This window comes from Sorex araneus, chromosome 2 (assembly GCF_027595985.1).
Source record: "Sorex araneus isolate mSorAra2 chromosome 2, mSorAra2.pri, whole genome shotgun sequence".
Taxonomy (NCBI): Eukaryota; Metazoa; Chordata; class Mammalia; order Eulipotyphla; family Soricidae; genus Sorex; species Sorex araneus.
Genome location: NC_073303.1, coordinates 258543002 through 258558950, shown reverse-complemented (window position 1 = coordinate 258558950; position 15949 = coordinate 258543002). Strand labels below are relative to the sequence as shown.

At 41.0% G+C, this 15949-nt stretch overlaps 1 protein-coding gene across 2 annotated transcripts in view; it reads right to left on the bottom strand.

The window, feature by feature from the left end:
- Nucleotides 1-15949, bottom strand: part of GABRB2 (gamma-aminobutyric acid type A receptor subunit beta2) — a 204964-nt gene that overhangs the window by 109140 nt on the left and 79875 nt on the right. The gene's annotated exons all lie outside the window — the stretch shown is intronic.

Sequence of the window (15949 nt, the reverse complement as noted above, 5' to 3'; positions counted from 1 at the left end):
ACAATAAAAAAAAAAAAACATAACATTTAACTGTGCCAGATGGTTTATACTGCATTAATTAAAATGTTTCACATATTTTATCTTGACTGTTGACACATCAGAAATACATTATATCAAGATAAATTCATTACATCCCAGATTTTAAATTTTGTTTAGCAAAAAAGCATAATAAAACAGATCACAGATATTGATTTTTAGCCAATGACAAATTCAGGTTACAACTTTCATTGGGTCTGTTGTCACTTCTTACAAATCCTACCTAAACGCTACTTTAAAATATAAGTGACACATACTGGATGGCTCGTCTTCCTTTATGACTCCAACTCCCCTCTTAGCCACTGAGCTTTGCAGCTGAGAGTGTAGTGCTGCAAGTTCTACACTGCCTGTGAGCGCTCTGGCTTCCGGAAGCTCTGGCCCACAGAGTGTGCAGATGGCCCCGCCAACCCGGACTCCAGGCGCACAGTACTTTTCCCTTCCTTCCCCTTCAAAACTGGGATGCCAGGGAATTGAATTGATGACAACCATAATGCACCAAAGGCAAGACAGAGAAAGGAAAAGGAAGTGAGAGAGAGAGAAGTAGGGCAGCAGTGGGTAGTGGTGGGAGGGAAACTGGGGACGCTGGAGGTAAAATATACACTGGTAAAGGGAATGATGTGGGAACATTGTATGACTGAAACCCAATCATGAAAAACTTGGTAACTGTGTATCTCACAGTGATTTAATACATATATACATACATGCATACAATATATGTATTGAAATCTAAGTTTTTAGGGGCCAGAGATAGCAGAGGGGTTAGTTACTTGCTTCTTTCCGTTTCAGGTCACAGCCTGAAATGTTCAGGAATCAGTCCTGGTAGTACTTAGGGGGAATACATGTAAGTCCCTTAACCTGATGAACTTTGACATTGGTTCACTTCCTGGCACTACATATGCTCCTTCAAGTAGCACCAGGTGTGACCCCCTGAGCACAGAGCTAGGAGCAAGTCCTGGGCATTGCCTATTGTGGTCCCAATCCGTATGCGCGCGTGTGCACGCGCGCACACACACACACACACACACACACACACACACACACACACCCCAAAATCAAATATTTTTCTCGTTAGGCTATGGGAATAAAATGGCAGCATCCTACCCTGAGTCCTGTGTGTTGGGCCCTGAGGGATTGGGGATGATGGCCCTGGACAGTAAGTGCCAGTCTCAGCTGATCAGGGCCACTTCCCACAGGCCCACCACGGGTGGCCTGACCTCCATCACCATTGTTCACTGTCTCAGCAGGGCCCTGGCCAGGCTCTGAAATGACCCCGAGTATGGATCTGCCGCCATCGGGCAGACTCAGGGCCCCTCTTCGGTTGGGTTTCCCACGAGCAGCCCCCGAGAGATGCACGTGCTGAATCATCATCTGGAAAAGGAAGGGGAGAAGCAGGACAGTCCCAGGGGGTTGACTAAGCAGGACGTGACACTACTGAAGGTGAGTTGCGGACGGTCTTACACCGCCGTCACCACACGCACACCTTGCTCGAGCAGCCGGGATCACAGGCAAGGAGAAGAGCTGGGCCGTGAGCTACTCTCCCACAGGGAGCTACAGCTCATCCGAACTTCCGTGGGAAACACGCTCTCCGCTTCTATCTCAAAACATGCCCTGCACCTGCCTCTTAACCCTGTAGCTCAGTTCGCAACAATGACACTAGTGAAGAAAAGTAGTTTTATTGCTGTTTTTATTGATGCTGTTATTTTTAAAACTAAATGTCTCACAACTGCCCTCTGACACATACCAGCAAGGCAGCTTGTACTAACAAGGTCCGCAAACACCGTCCTCTGAGCTCGATCTGCCACTCGGTCTCTACCGGCAAAAGACCTCAATTTGGAAGACCCCAATTTCTAGCACTTTTTGGGGATTGTTTTGGGAGTTTGGGGACCAAGGCAATAGTACAGCAGGTAGGGTGTTGTCCTTGTATGTAGTCGACCTGGGTTCAATCCCTGGCAACCCATATGGTTCCCTGAGCCAGCCAAGAGAGACTCCTGAGCACAGAGTCAGAAGTAAGCCCTGAGTACCACCAGGTGTGCCCCCACTCCCTCTCCCAAATTTAAGTCTTTAACATAAAATAGGTAGCGAAATATGTGGAAAAATGCTTCGTATTGTTAGAAACAACGCATTTATATACAGCACTATCGTCCCATTGTTCATCGATTTGCTCGAGCGGGCACCAGTAACATCTCCATTGGGAGACTTGTTTTTACTGTTTTTGGCATATCGAATATGCCACGGGTAGCTTTGATGATTACTGTTTAATACAAAAAAATTTAAAGAAATTTTAACATTGACTATTACAGATTCATCAGGGAAGCAAACTTTTCAAAGACACTGCCAGCTGAATTAGAAATTGGCACAAAGTTTCTGGATGGCAATTTGATGACATTAAGAAGAACCCATCAAATATGCAAATCTCTGTTCTCAAATTTGACTTGAAAAAAATGAATGCAAAAGAAAAATAATGCAAAATTGCATAAAATGACACTATGTGGAAGCTTACAACTGGGCAAAGTGGAAACATTCACTACATAAGATTTAATAAACCCAACATAGAAAGATACCTTTCTAATGAGTTTGATTCAGTGACACAATACAATAAAAATCACTTTGTGGAGGGTGTTTCATCAGAGGGAAAGAGTATTAGATGTGGTACAATTTTACATGTACTTTAAAGATGTGTATTAAGCACATATTTTAAAACATAACAATGCTAAAATCAAGAAAATAAACTGGTCTTTGGTTTATTTTCTATTGTTTCTATGATGAATACATATTGCTTCTCTCTCTGAAAATGTTAATATGATTTTTCCTCTCTGTTTTAGTCTCCAACGAGAATATATTCATTGAGACTTGCTTTTACTATTTGCAGTGGCATCTGTTCTGTATAATGAGTACACTTGCTAATGCAAGGGATATTTACATTCTGCAGATTGGAAATGTTAACCAGTATGATAACTGTATTGAACATATTTCTTAATAAAATCTAAAGATTGGAGCAAATGTCATAATTTTATATAGATTCTCAAGGTGAAAAAGACAACTTAAGACAACCCTTCTGATGGTAAAATTCCTATCATGAGATTTCTATCATAATTGTCCTAACTTAAATTTCTCCAGTGTCTTGGAATTCACTTTTTGAGAAGATTCATCCTATCTTAAGAAGTTTATGATAATAAAAAAGCTTTTTTCTGTATTTAACAAGTTTTAATTTATCTAATTACAAATTATTTACTCACTTTATCAATTATTTATACACTTTGCTTTTTATACTTCTTTATATTTAGAAATAACTTAATCTTTAATTATTATTATTATTATTTTGGTTTTGGGGACACACACGGACGTGCTCAGGGCTTACTCTTGACTCTATGCTCAAGGATCAATCCTAGTGGTGCACAGGGGTTCAGTTCGGGAACTGAACTCAGATTGGCCACATGCAAGACAAGTGCTCTGCCTGCCTTTCTATGTCTTTCATCCCAGTACTTCATCTTTAGATGAAATAAACATTTTACTTTATCACAGTTTTATGGATTAAAAATTTAAAGGCTGGAGCGATAGCACAATGGGTAGGGCATTTGCCTTGCACACGGCCGACCCGGGTTCGATTCCCAGTATTCCATATGATCCCCCAAGCACCACCAGGAGTAATTCCTGAGTGCATGAGCCAGAAGTAACCCCTGTGCATCACCAGGTGTGATGAAAAAAAAAACAAAAAACAAAACAAAAAAGAATTTAAAGACATTTTTACATCTAATTGGAATCAATAGACATGTTTGTATAAACTGAGGAATGCCCTACTATTTTTTTTCAGAAGCAATGGGCTTACCATGATCTGTCTAACAAACTGAAACTTTGTGAGAAAGTCCTCAGTGTGAGAATATGGATATACCATGAGTCTTATAATTGCAGGTAAGGATGTAAATGGGGGGGTGGAGGGAAAGTAAAGTGGGTAGGGTGTCTGCCCTGCATAGGGCTGACCCAGGTTCCATCCCCAGCATCACATATGGTCCACTGAACACCACCAGGAGTGAGCTGAGTGCAGAGCCAGGAGTAACCTCTGAACATTGCTGAGTGTGGCCCCTAAAAAAAATTTACCAATGAAAGAATGTCAATTGGTTTGACCTGTATAAAGGGCAATATGGAATTAGTCTCCAAACATCATTTCCGGTGGGACTAGAGAGTCACACAGGGTGCAGGAATCGTTGTGTCCTGCCCTCCATACTATCTTGAGTCCTTTGGAAGACTTCTAAACATACTGCCCCCCCACCCACTTAGGTTCTGTGTTTTTGGTTTTTCTTTTAATTATAATTTTTATTTTTGAGTCACCATGAGAGACATAGTTACAAAGCTGATCATGGTTAGGGTTTAGTCATACAGTGTTCCAATACCCATCTTTTGCCAGTGTCATTTCCCAACACTAATGTCCCCAGTTTCCCTCCCACCACCATTTTTCCCCTGCATCTCTATATGGCAGGCACTTCCCTTCTTTCTCTCTCTCTCTATGCCTCTGTCTCTCTCTTTCTCTCTTAACTTTGGGGCCGTATAGTTGCAATACAGGTACTGAGAGGTTATCAGTTTGTTCCTTTACCTATTTTTGGTACATAGTTCTTACCTAGAGTGATCATCATTTCCAACTCTCTTTGACATGGTGCTCCCTTTTCTATCCCAACTGCCTTCTCCCCCAGCATATGAGGTAGGTCTCCAGCCATGGACCAATCATCCTGGCCTTTGTTTCTACTATCCTTGGGTATTGTTCTCATTCATTCCATCCAAGTCAGGAGAAAGGATGAAGATTGGCAAAAAGAGAGAGTAGACAACCAACTAACATAATGGTTGAAATCTGAGCATATCCTTAGCTCTCATCCTGCTTCATCCTTCTCTCTCCCCCAAGGAAAAACAAGTAGCAATAATAGTTCTGTAATTTACTACAATGTGTCTGAGCATTAAACCCTGAAAATCAGTTGCTGAACCAGTGGCTGGAAGAGCTCTGCTGTCCTGAGTGGAGAAGAGAGCGCTGACTGACAGATATAATAACAGCCTCTATTTATGGGGAGGGCTCCAGAGAGTGATGATTTGCTGTCCATGGACCAAACAGGAAGCTACTCTCATAAATTCTAACATGAAGGACATGGAGGATTTAGGTTAAATAGAAAGATGACTTGGCTGATAGTGAGGGTTATAAACTAAGGAAATGGCTCTCCAGGGTAGACAGTCGATTTCCCATTGTAGATGATGGATAAGAATAGCTGAACTGTCAACATAGCACAGGAAGGGCCTAGCCACCGCACAAGGGTGGACCTAGTGACAGTCAGTACTTTCTGGTTCACTAAAGCAGCATCTTTCTCTAATTTCTAGCTAATGAGCCAAATGCTAAAATCCCCTGAACTTAAGAGTCCCTAAGCTAATTTGGCTTGGAGTTGATTTAACCTTTACTCAAACTAACAGTGACTTGAGGAGTCCCTAAATATAATGAAACGATTACAGGGTTGTAACTACAGTCTATAAACAATAAAAAGTGTTTCAGTGTATGATTACTGAGAGCAAAGGCTAGATAAAGATTTATTTCTGCCAGTCAGTTATTAACAGAATCGTTTAGGATTATTCTCAGAGCAATGGGATATGTACTAATTAATGAGTATTTTCAGTGGTGTATCACCACAATGTTGCTAATGAGTATTTCTAGAGAAATTACTTCTCAATTATTTTTAAGTGAGTGAAGACACAAGTATCACTATGACACAATTAACTTTGTATCTGCTTTCTCCATAGCCTCCTACCTCTCCTTACAAAAAAATATGAAACTTCTTTTTTAAGAGGAAAAGTATATCCCAGTAATTATCAAATGCATGTCTCCCCAGAGCAATACAATACAACAAGAATACATTAATCCTTACACTACCATTAGCACTGGGACTGGAGCGACAGCACAGTGGGTAGGGCGTTTGCCTTGCATGCAGCTGACCCAGGCTTGATTCCTCCATCCCTCTCAGAGAGCCCGGCAAGCTACCGAGAGTGTCCCATCCACACAGCAGAGCCTGGCAAGCTACCCATGGCGTATTCAATATGCCAAAGACAGTCACAACAAGTCTCACAATGGAGATGTTACTGGTGCCTGCTTGAGCAAGTTGATGAACAATGGGACAACGTTACAACAGTGCCAGTGCTACAGTGCTACCATTAGCATTAAAGGGAGTATAAAGATTTTTGAGGTGGATAATGCATAAGTTAAAAAAATAACTTATTTCCAGAATTATTATCCCTGAGTATGGGGTCAGAGAAAAGCTCGAACACCTCCAGTGTCCCCCCATGCCCCTTCCAAATGAAGAATCAGAATAAAGGAGCAGACTAAACCAATCCAAAACAAACCCTTAGAATCTGGCAGCATAAATCAAAGTGCCAAAGCAGGATGGGGCCGGAGTGTGTGTGTGCGTGTGTAAAAATGTAAGGATGTAAGGACAGGGCAGGCATGAATATAAGCACTCATCAGTGTGTGGTAATATAGATGCAGAGAATTGTGAAATTGAAGCCCTCAAGTTTTAAAAATATTTTCATTAGTGAATCACCATGAGGTACAGTTACAAGCTTATGAACTTCTGTGATTGCATTTCAGTCATACAGTGATGATTTATCCATCCCTCCACCAGTGCCCATTCTCCTCCACCAATGTTCCCAGTATCCCTCCCACCACCCCACACTGCCTCTGCAGCAGGGCATTCCCTTTTGTTCTCTCTCCTTTGAGGTGTTGTAGTTTGCAACAGAGGTACTGAGTGCCCATTATGTATGGTCTATAGTCTACTTTCAGCATACATCTTTCAACCCAAATGGGTCCTCCCAAGATCCTCTATTTGGTGTTCCCTTCTCTATCTCAGCTGCCTTTTCCCCCAGCGTGTGAGGCCAGTTTCCAAGCTGTTGAAGTCCCCCAATTTTTAAAAGAATGTATTCTCCTTGCTCCCTCAACCCACTTTCAGTACACAGTTCTTAGTATCTGTATTGCAAACCATAATGCACAAAAGGAGAGAGAATGAGAGAGAGAGAGAAAGAAGGAGAGAGGGAGAAGGAAAGTGCCTCCATAGAGATAGGCTGGCGGGAGGTGTCGGGAGGGAAACTGGGGACATTGGTGGTAGGAAATGGACACTGGTGGAGGATGGGTGTTGGAACATTGTATGACTGAAACCCAACCTTGAACAGCTTTGTAACTGTATCTCATGGTGATTCAATTAAAAAATAATTAAAATTGTAAAAATTAAAAAAGAAAAAATTGTATCCTCAATAATATATGATTAAAAAAAATAGAAGTTCCAAAGAAATCCAACAACTATCATAATTTTGCTGATGAGTCTGGAAAAATTATTGGTTACTATGAGTTATAATATGCTAGAATAATTTAGAAAAGTAGCTAATATTTACATATCTATAGTGAGCCTTCTAAGCCTAGCAGGAGATGCTTCATAAAATTATTAAGACAGGACCTTGGATTAAGAGCCTTAAAAACAAATTTTGTAAGGAAGATGAACTGATTTAGGAAAATATTAACTTTGAATCCTTGAATACATTATTAAAGGCTCTCTAAATCTCAACAGTATTAACAGTGTGACAATAGTAACATGTGTACTTGTTGCTATAAGGCTTATTATTCAGAATAGGACACGCATTTCCACAAATAGCTATAAATAGAAAAATAATTCTATTTACTCATATATTATTCTTATGTATAGTAATATTAGGCACAAGTTAAATACAAATAATTTGTTATAATGTAAGGAAGATGCCTGAATGCTGAAGCAATAAATATAGAGAAAGTGAGTTTTGGTCTAGGTGATAAAGGATGGAGATTTTATTCGATTATAGTTGGGAGGACACATAAGTAAAGTAGGCAGAGAAGCCTGAGAGATGGACAGATCTACTTAGATTAGTATCTGTTGAGAGTAGATGAAGACAAATTGCAGTTGATATTATCCTTCAGACTCCCAAGCAGGGCTCTGAAAGCCCCACAGGGCTGGAGATTTTATTTTTTTCTTTTTTGGATCGATTTATAGAGACGACCACTGGATTTAGAGCTGTTACTGACTGGATTCCACGGGACATCAAAAGACCGCATGGCGCCCACATACAGGATGATCAGACTTCTAGGTCAAAACCCTGAACAAATGGTTTGAGGCTTTTCATGTTCCTGGAGCAAGCAGATACCATTGGGCTACAATTAGCACGCGACAGGGACGAATGGAGACATTACTGGTGTCCGCTCCAGAGCAAATTGAAGATCAACGGGATGACAAATGATACATGTAATTTTGGGTCACATCCAGCAATGTTCAGGGGTTATTCCTGGCTTTGCACTCAGGAATATCTCCAGCGGTGCTTGGGTGACCATATGGGATACCGGGGATTGAATCCAGGTCGGCCGTGTGCAAGGCAAACCCCTTTCCCAATGTCCTATCACTCCGGCCCCAGGCCTGGAGATTTTGGTACAGACTGGCTGGCAATTCAACTCAAGGATCTGAGGATTTAGTGTTCTTCCACCTCTTCAGTTCTTGGGATTACCAGAACCAGCCTGGTGGTGCTCTTGGCACCTCCAGAGCGCTCAGAGAGGTGGATGGAGCAAGGGTTGACTGTGTGCAAGGCCTGTGCTCTGATCCCTGCACTCTTTCCCGCCCCAGCAGATTATCTTGCTACAAGCATAGCAGCGCATCTCGAAACCACTGCTAACAGCAGACCATGATACGGCGCAAAAGGAAGCAAAGTGCTAAGATAATAAGAATCTTAAATTTGAGTCTTGAATCACACACTGTGCCCAGGGTATCGAGCTTTTGGCTTCCCTGGAGTAAGGGAGAGGCTTAACACAAAGCAGCAGGAAACGGTGGGTACTTGAGAAGCTCGAGAAAATAATCTTTCTGAACAAAATATCGATTTCTTAGTTTTAGTTGATTGTTGGCACTTATAAGGTCCAAAGCACCCAATCTTGAGTTAAAAAAAAAAATAAAGGAAAGGAAGAAAAGAAGGAAACATAAAATTTTAAAGTATCATGTTGGTCAAATAAAATACTTTCTTTGAAGGGGTTCTGTCCCGAGGACAGATGCAAAAAGAGACTTTCATCTGTAATTTTGTACATGAGGAAATCAAGTCTGAGACATTTGATGATTCCACTGACAACATAGTGTGGCAGAGGCAGCCTTGGGAACCAATAGGAACTCGACTTGGGAGTGACGGAAACTCACTATGGTCCAGGCTTTCCCGACACTAGTGTGGGACAGCACAAACGCAGGCCTGACTGGGACAGTGGGCTCCAGTGAAGCAGCCACTCTCCAAACGGCATCTTCAGACTTTAGGCTGCTTTTCCTTACGGCCTACAAACAGACAGCACAGCATTTATACCTAGGTCAAAATAAAAATATGAAAAACAAGTGGAAATGCTTATTCTCTTGGTATCAGAAAGAAGATTTGATTCAGCCACTAAGGCTTGTATGAAACCCAGTGTTCACAAAAAATGTCAGTATGCTTGTCTTTAGAACAGAAATAATCGTTCCAAAAATGTAGAGGTGCTGCAGTTTATGTGGATTTGAATAATTTCATGAAGTTCCCTCATAATAACTGAAGAAATAAAGCCATAAAACAATTAAAATAATGGTTTGAGAAATCTAGGAAAGAAAAACAATGACTTTCGGATTAGAAATGAATAGTCTGTTTTGAGAATTTATGACCAGATTTCCAGGAAACTGTAGTATAAAACTCAGCAATGGTTACAACCAATTACATTCACATAATACAAGTGAAAAATTCAGAGCACGTGAAAGCAGAAATAAGAATGTGTGTTACACAGTGCTGTTATTGAAATTAATTGTTTTTAAAATGCCTTATATATGAATTGAGAGTTAAAGTCAATTTTCATAGAGGAAATGAATTACTACAAATATTTCAGAAAATTGATGAGTTGCGGAAATAATTGCAAAAAGTAAAGGCATATTTACTCATCTTATCGAGTGAATAAAGGAAATTACAAATGGACATAGAGCATAATCACAATTTAATGAGAAAAAAATTCAGAGAACACAGTATATTGCTTAAACTGTTACTTATGGATATCTACGTAAGGGTATTTATTTTTTTTCCCAATATTTGATACTGTTTTGATGTATTAAATACCTTTCTGGAGTATATTTTCTTCTTGTATGTAAATATCTCCAGGAGTTGAAGCATAAGAAGCTGTTAGTATTAAATAACTGGCAACAAAATACTCAACAAATGTAAACTAGAATGAATGAGGACCAAAGAGACAGTGCAGTGTGTTGAGGCATCTGCCTTGCCTGTGACCCACCCTGATCTGATCCCCGGAAGACAGTTCCCCAAAGCATCGCTGGGTGTAGCCCAAGCACTGCTAGGCTGGTGCACTTAATCCCCAACACAGCAGGGCCCTGCAGCACCACATCCTTTGGCCCTAACACTGAACAGTTGGCTTCATTAATTTAGAATTGCCGGGAGGGATTCCTGGGCCTCTGAGCACTGCTTAGGAGTCCCTCCCCCCTAAACTGAAATGAACGAGCGAGAAGATAAATAGACAAAATAACATGGACTAAAAAGATCAGTAAAACCATATGCATTATTGGGCTGGTGAAACAGCCTCATGAGAGAAGTGCATATTCTGCACGCAGGAGGATCAGTCTGATCCCCAGCATCGTATGAATCTCTGGAAATGACTTTTCTGAGCACAGAGCTGGGAGAACCCCCTGAGCACTTCTGGGTTTGGCCCCCCAACAAGCATTTAAACAAAACTTCAACCAACCAAGCATAAAAAGCAACAACAAACAACTATACGCATTGAGCTCATTTTTGGAAATATACTTTGATTAGATATATTTTTTTCAAAAGAAATGATATTTTACAATGATATTCCTGGATAGAATTTTCCATCACAAAGGCATTTTACCAGCCAGTGACCATTTGGAAACCTAAGGGAAATTTTGTCTCGCTCTCCAGGGTGGAGAATTTTAACTCTCGGGACCAGAGCCCGCCCATCAACACAAATGGAGATGTGTGCTCATTTCCAGGCTGAGCTCTGCTTGCTGCACACTGGGTGTCCTCGGTCTGGGGACCCAGAGATTCTGTGTGTGGCCCTCCCTCAGAGCCCACGACTTAGGTCAGAGCTCAGAGAATTCCAGCCACTCACACTCCTCAGTTCTGCCCAGCAATCAATCCCCCTCCCATTTTGCCTTTCTTTTTAATTTTCTATCTTCCATATTAATTTCAGCGTCCCCTTCTAGCCCTATGACATGTTTTCCCATCTGTTCGTACAGATGGTGTTATCTAGAGAAGTCAAAAAGTCTGGTGTCCCCAAATCCCTTCTGATTCAGTCAGTACACAAACAGATAAGCGCAGAGAGAATGAGGAAGCGAAAGCCATGCTAAATGGTTGTGTCTATGTGTGGGGGTGGGTCTCGGGCCACCCTCAGTGGTACTCACACGTCACTCTTGGTAGTGCGCAAAGGACACTCTGGGGTGCTGGAAGTTAAACTGGTGTCAGCTGCATGCACGGCACCGTCACCCCTTTACTCTCTCTGCCTGACAGTCACATTTTGAAGCACAGGAAAGGTGCTCACTTCACAGAAGGGATGTGGTCACATTCAAGTCTGACCGAAAATTAATACTGTCCACCTTGGAAGGCCATTCTCATGACATTTCCTCGAGCAGACCTGTGTCTGCAAAGGTTGCAGCACTTGAAACATAGAACTAAGCCTCCTTCCCCTCCCCACTCCTCCCCTGCCCAAGACCCCAGAAGTCAGGAAGTCATGCGCTCCAGTAACCTTGGCACCAGGTATATTTTCCATTCTTCTCTCTGCCCCTACAGAAAAAGAAAACTTATAAAAACAAAACTTCTTTAGAAATTATAGAAGACTGTCACTGTAAAACAGTATTTTGATTTTACACAATTTAAAATAGCAGAGATAATAAGACTGAGCCAAGCAACACACTGTGAGGACACAGCAAATATCTGAATGACAATTAAAAAAGAACAAAGTCATGAAGAAAGGAAAAGTAACTAAGGAAGATAGCTTCTTCCTTGTCTGATATTTTAAAAATAAACACAAAAACTAAAATATGTCCAGTCTACACAGACTGAAATCAACCACTTAGATTAATTTAGGTGACCCAAACTTCTTGGATGGATCTTGAGTTTATCTGATTTGGAACGAATGATGATACACATGGCAGGAACCAGCTATGAGGAGGGCATTCCTGTTCAGATGATTCAGTAGGTTTTATTTTATTGGGGATTGAGGAATACTGTTATCATTCATTTATATAAAAATTTTAAGACTATTTCCAGACTCAAAAAAATAATCTACCAAGGCCCAGAGACAAAGAGAGAGGGGGAGAGAGAGAAAGAGAAAGAGAGGCAGAGAGAGGGGGAAGGAGTTAAGGGCATAGGAGTTAGGTGCTAACTCCTCATATCCCTGATACCACATATGGTCCCTCATGGACCACTAGGCATCATTCCAGAGCACAAAGCCAGGGATAGCTCATGATCACTGCTGGGTGAGGCCAACCTCCCTCCACCCCACAAATAAAATTAAAATCTATAAAATCATATTAAATGGAATAATTCTACTTTTAGAGAAAGGTAACCCTTACTTGGAAATATTTTCAAATGAACATGCAACAAAGTCATGCATTTTGTAAAAAAATAAAATAAAATAATGACTGCAAAAAGCAATCCTGACCTATTTAATGGTGGGTATTTTTACTACTGAAGTATTTTACTTTTGGCATTGAATACTTTTCCAATAATCTCTATGATGAACAAACCTATTTAAGTAATCAGAGTAATCAGAAAGGAAAGCATGAACCTCAAAATAAACTTCTCCTAAATTCCTTATTAAAAGATATCCCTATTTCCTTGTGGAAAGTATCAAGGAATTTGAGTTGATTTTGCTCACTATTCTTTCTACATGTAACCTATTACTGTGTGTCTTGGTCTCCAGAAAGTGGACCAGAATTTTCTTTCTTGAGGGTAACTCCACCTACCCCAAATATGGTCCTGTCCTGTGGCTTGACTCATCTCCTAATCATGGGTGATGACTGAAGAACTTGAGCAATTTAACATGAATCACACTAATCACACCTTCAGGACAACATTTGTGTAGCAGTGAGTTCAACAATTCAATCCCATCCTAATGTTTTTTAAGAACCAGCTATCTAGTGAGAGTTATCCTTATCACTCTGTCAGCTCTTAGACATGCATAAGACCGACTATTCTAACCCTCAGAGAGCCACCCTAAGGGAAAGTTAATTTAGAAAATGCACAGTTTTTTAAAAGCACAAATCCAGAAAAGCATGCTAAAGTTCCTATAATGAGTTGAGAAAAATATTGCTCTGAGAAGTTTTTTTTTTCTCTCAGTTATCTCTATCTCTTTGACCTCTTTCCTTTCTCTAGCATACAAAGAAAAAACACAGGTGTGTACCCATGTGCATGTATGCACATGCATACACAAACAAGATATTCCAAACAACCCTACTATGTGCTAAGTAAGGCATATTGCGTATCTCTGCCCTCTGTCAGTGAGAAGCTCTTTTGGCTCCTAAAATATTTCACTGTCACTGTCATTCCACTGCTCATCGATTTGCTCGAATGGGCATCAGTAAACGTCTCTCATTGTGAAACTTATTGTTACTGTTTTGGCATATCGAATATGCCATGGGTAGCTTGCCAGGCTCTGCTGTGTGGGCGCAATACTCTTGGTAGCTTGCCGGGCTCTCCGAGAGGGGCGAAGGAATCGAACACAGGTCAGCCACGTGAAAGGCGAACGCCCTACCGCTGTGCTATCGCTCCAGCCCTAAAATATTTGACTGTTATAAATAGAAGAGACCCTTACCCTTGAGATCAACCTCAGTGAATTTTCTGAAATGTTTGTCTGAAAAGAACTAGCTCCCTTAAAAAGTGTTTTCTCCTTGGCCCACTATGTGGCAGATGCTAAGACAGGTCACTTGAATTCCATTTGATAGACCTCTCTTTACAGTCACATATATAAGTATTATCTCTGTACCTTTTAAAATTTGCACTGCACTGGCTGCAAATGATAAGGCAACAAGAAAAACTGTGCCAAAGGATATTCCTACACACTTTAAATACTTCTTGACTTAAATGTGATAGTTTGGCAAATAGAATTAAGGATAATAGTCGATCCTGTCTTTAAACTGCCTTCACATCATCTGCAGAGAATCACATTATCTTGAGCACTGTTTCTATGGATGTTCTTCTGGTCAATAATGAAATACATACAGTGTTGGCTTAGTAGAACAATCAGAATATTTTAAATCTCATTAAAATACAGCAATCTCTGGCAAATGGATTCTAAAAGACAGTGATTTGAAAAAACAACAACAATGAAACTGATTTAATTCTATCTTGGGGGGAGGGTGGTTTAGGCCACACCTGATGATGCTCAAAGGTTACACCTGGTTCTATTCTCAGGAATCACTCCTGATGGTGCTTACAGGACCATACAGGATGTCAGCTGCAAGACAAATGCTCTATCTGCTGTTCGATTGCGCTAGCCCTGATTTAACTATATCTTTCTAGTCCTGGTAGTTTACCTTTGGATGGCAAATCCATTATTTGAAAACAATATAAAGGGTCTGTTATGGGTGTCCTGCACTGAGACAGAATCAGTCTACCCACTAAATCACATAGCAATTCATCTTTACACACAATTTGACACATATCAAACACTTCACTGCCTTCCTTCCAAGTATGTACTCACTGATGGGACCTAAGAGTATAGCAGGTAAAGGGGTTTTGCTTGCCCATGACTGACATGAATTTGACCCCCTGTGCCCACATGATACCTTGAACCCACCAGACGTGATCGATGAGCACAGAACCAGAAGGAAGCCTAGAGCACCACCAGGTGGGGTCCCCAGACCAAAACTCAGAAATCATAGTATTCACTCACTTAATCCTCTCCCAAATCCTGTAACACAGGTACTACTGGGGCTTATTTTACTTCTGAGGGAGCTGAAGCTCAGAAAGTTGGAATAACACAGACCAGTGACAGATAATGAGCTGGATCCCAATTGCAGACTCTTAACATTGTTTTCCTGCTACTCCCACATTTTTGTGTCCTGTGGCTTCACCAAGCAGCAGTGAAAAGGCACAGAGGCATCCCGGTATCCTGGTGCCAGCACTATACTGGTCTCGATCTGGTCTTTTTAGTAGCTTCCCTTCGTTGTCAACCTTTAACAGCTGCTGAAATATAATGTCCTAATTATTTTCTCTATTATGGCTTTTGGGAACAATCCAACATGGAATTAGTATCATCCTCCCAAGATTTATGGCCATTTAGCATTTTCCTGCCTTTTATCCTGCCCATACGATAATAAGCTGCCTCTGAATGTGACACAGAGCGTGAATTTCGTAATATGATGACTATGATTTCTGTTATTAACCTATTATACTCTTTGGTTTAGAAAGGGAAGAGCTGCTTTATCTGGGATCTACAGAATAAAGGAGTAGCTAGAATTCCTTCCACACCATCTATTTGCTTAAAAGTATTGAACTTTTATTAAAATCTGTTATCGACTAGCTTTTCTGCTTCCCTTCCCTTGGTGGCTGTTTGGGTGATGATTGGGTCACAGACACTTAGGGTCACAGACACAAATGGTGTCTGCGCCTTTGGCAGCCATCACTGGGAGATCTCTTCCTGTGGCAACAAGGCTCGCACCAGCAGAGGCTCTGCGATGACATTCCAGCATGGGAGGTGGTGCCAGGTGATGCAGGCTCCTACTAGAGGCCATCCATCCCTGGGTCCCCCAAAGGGTTTTTTAAACACTAACTTTTGAGATTTCCTTTCCATAAACTGGGTAATTTTGTTTAATCTACATTTTTTTTCTCTTTAAGAGGAGGGAAGGATAAAAAATATGTA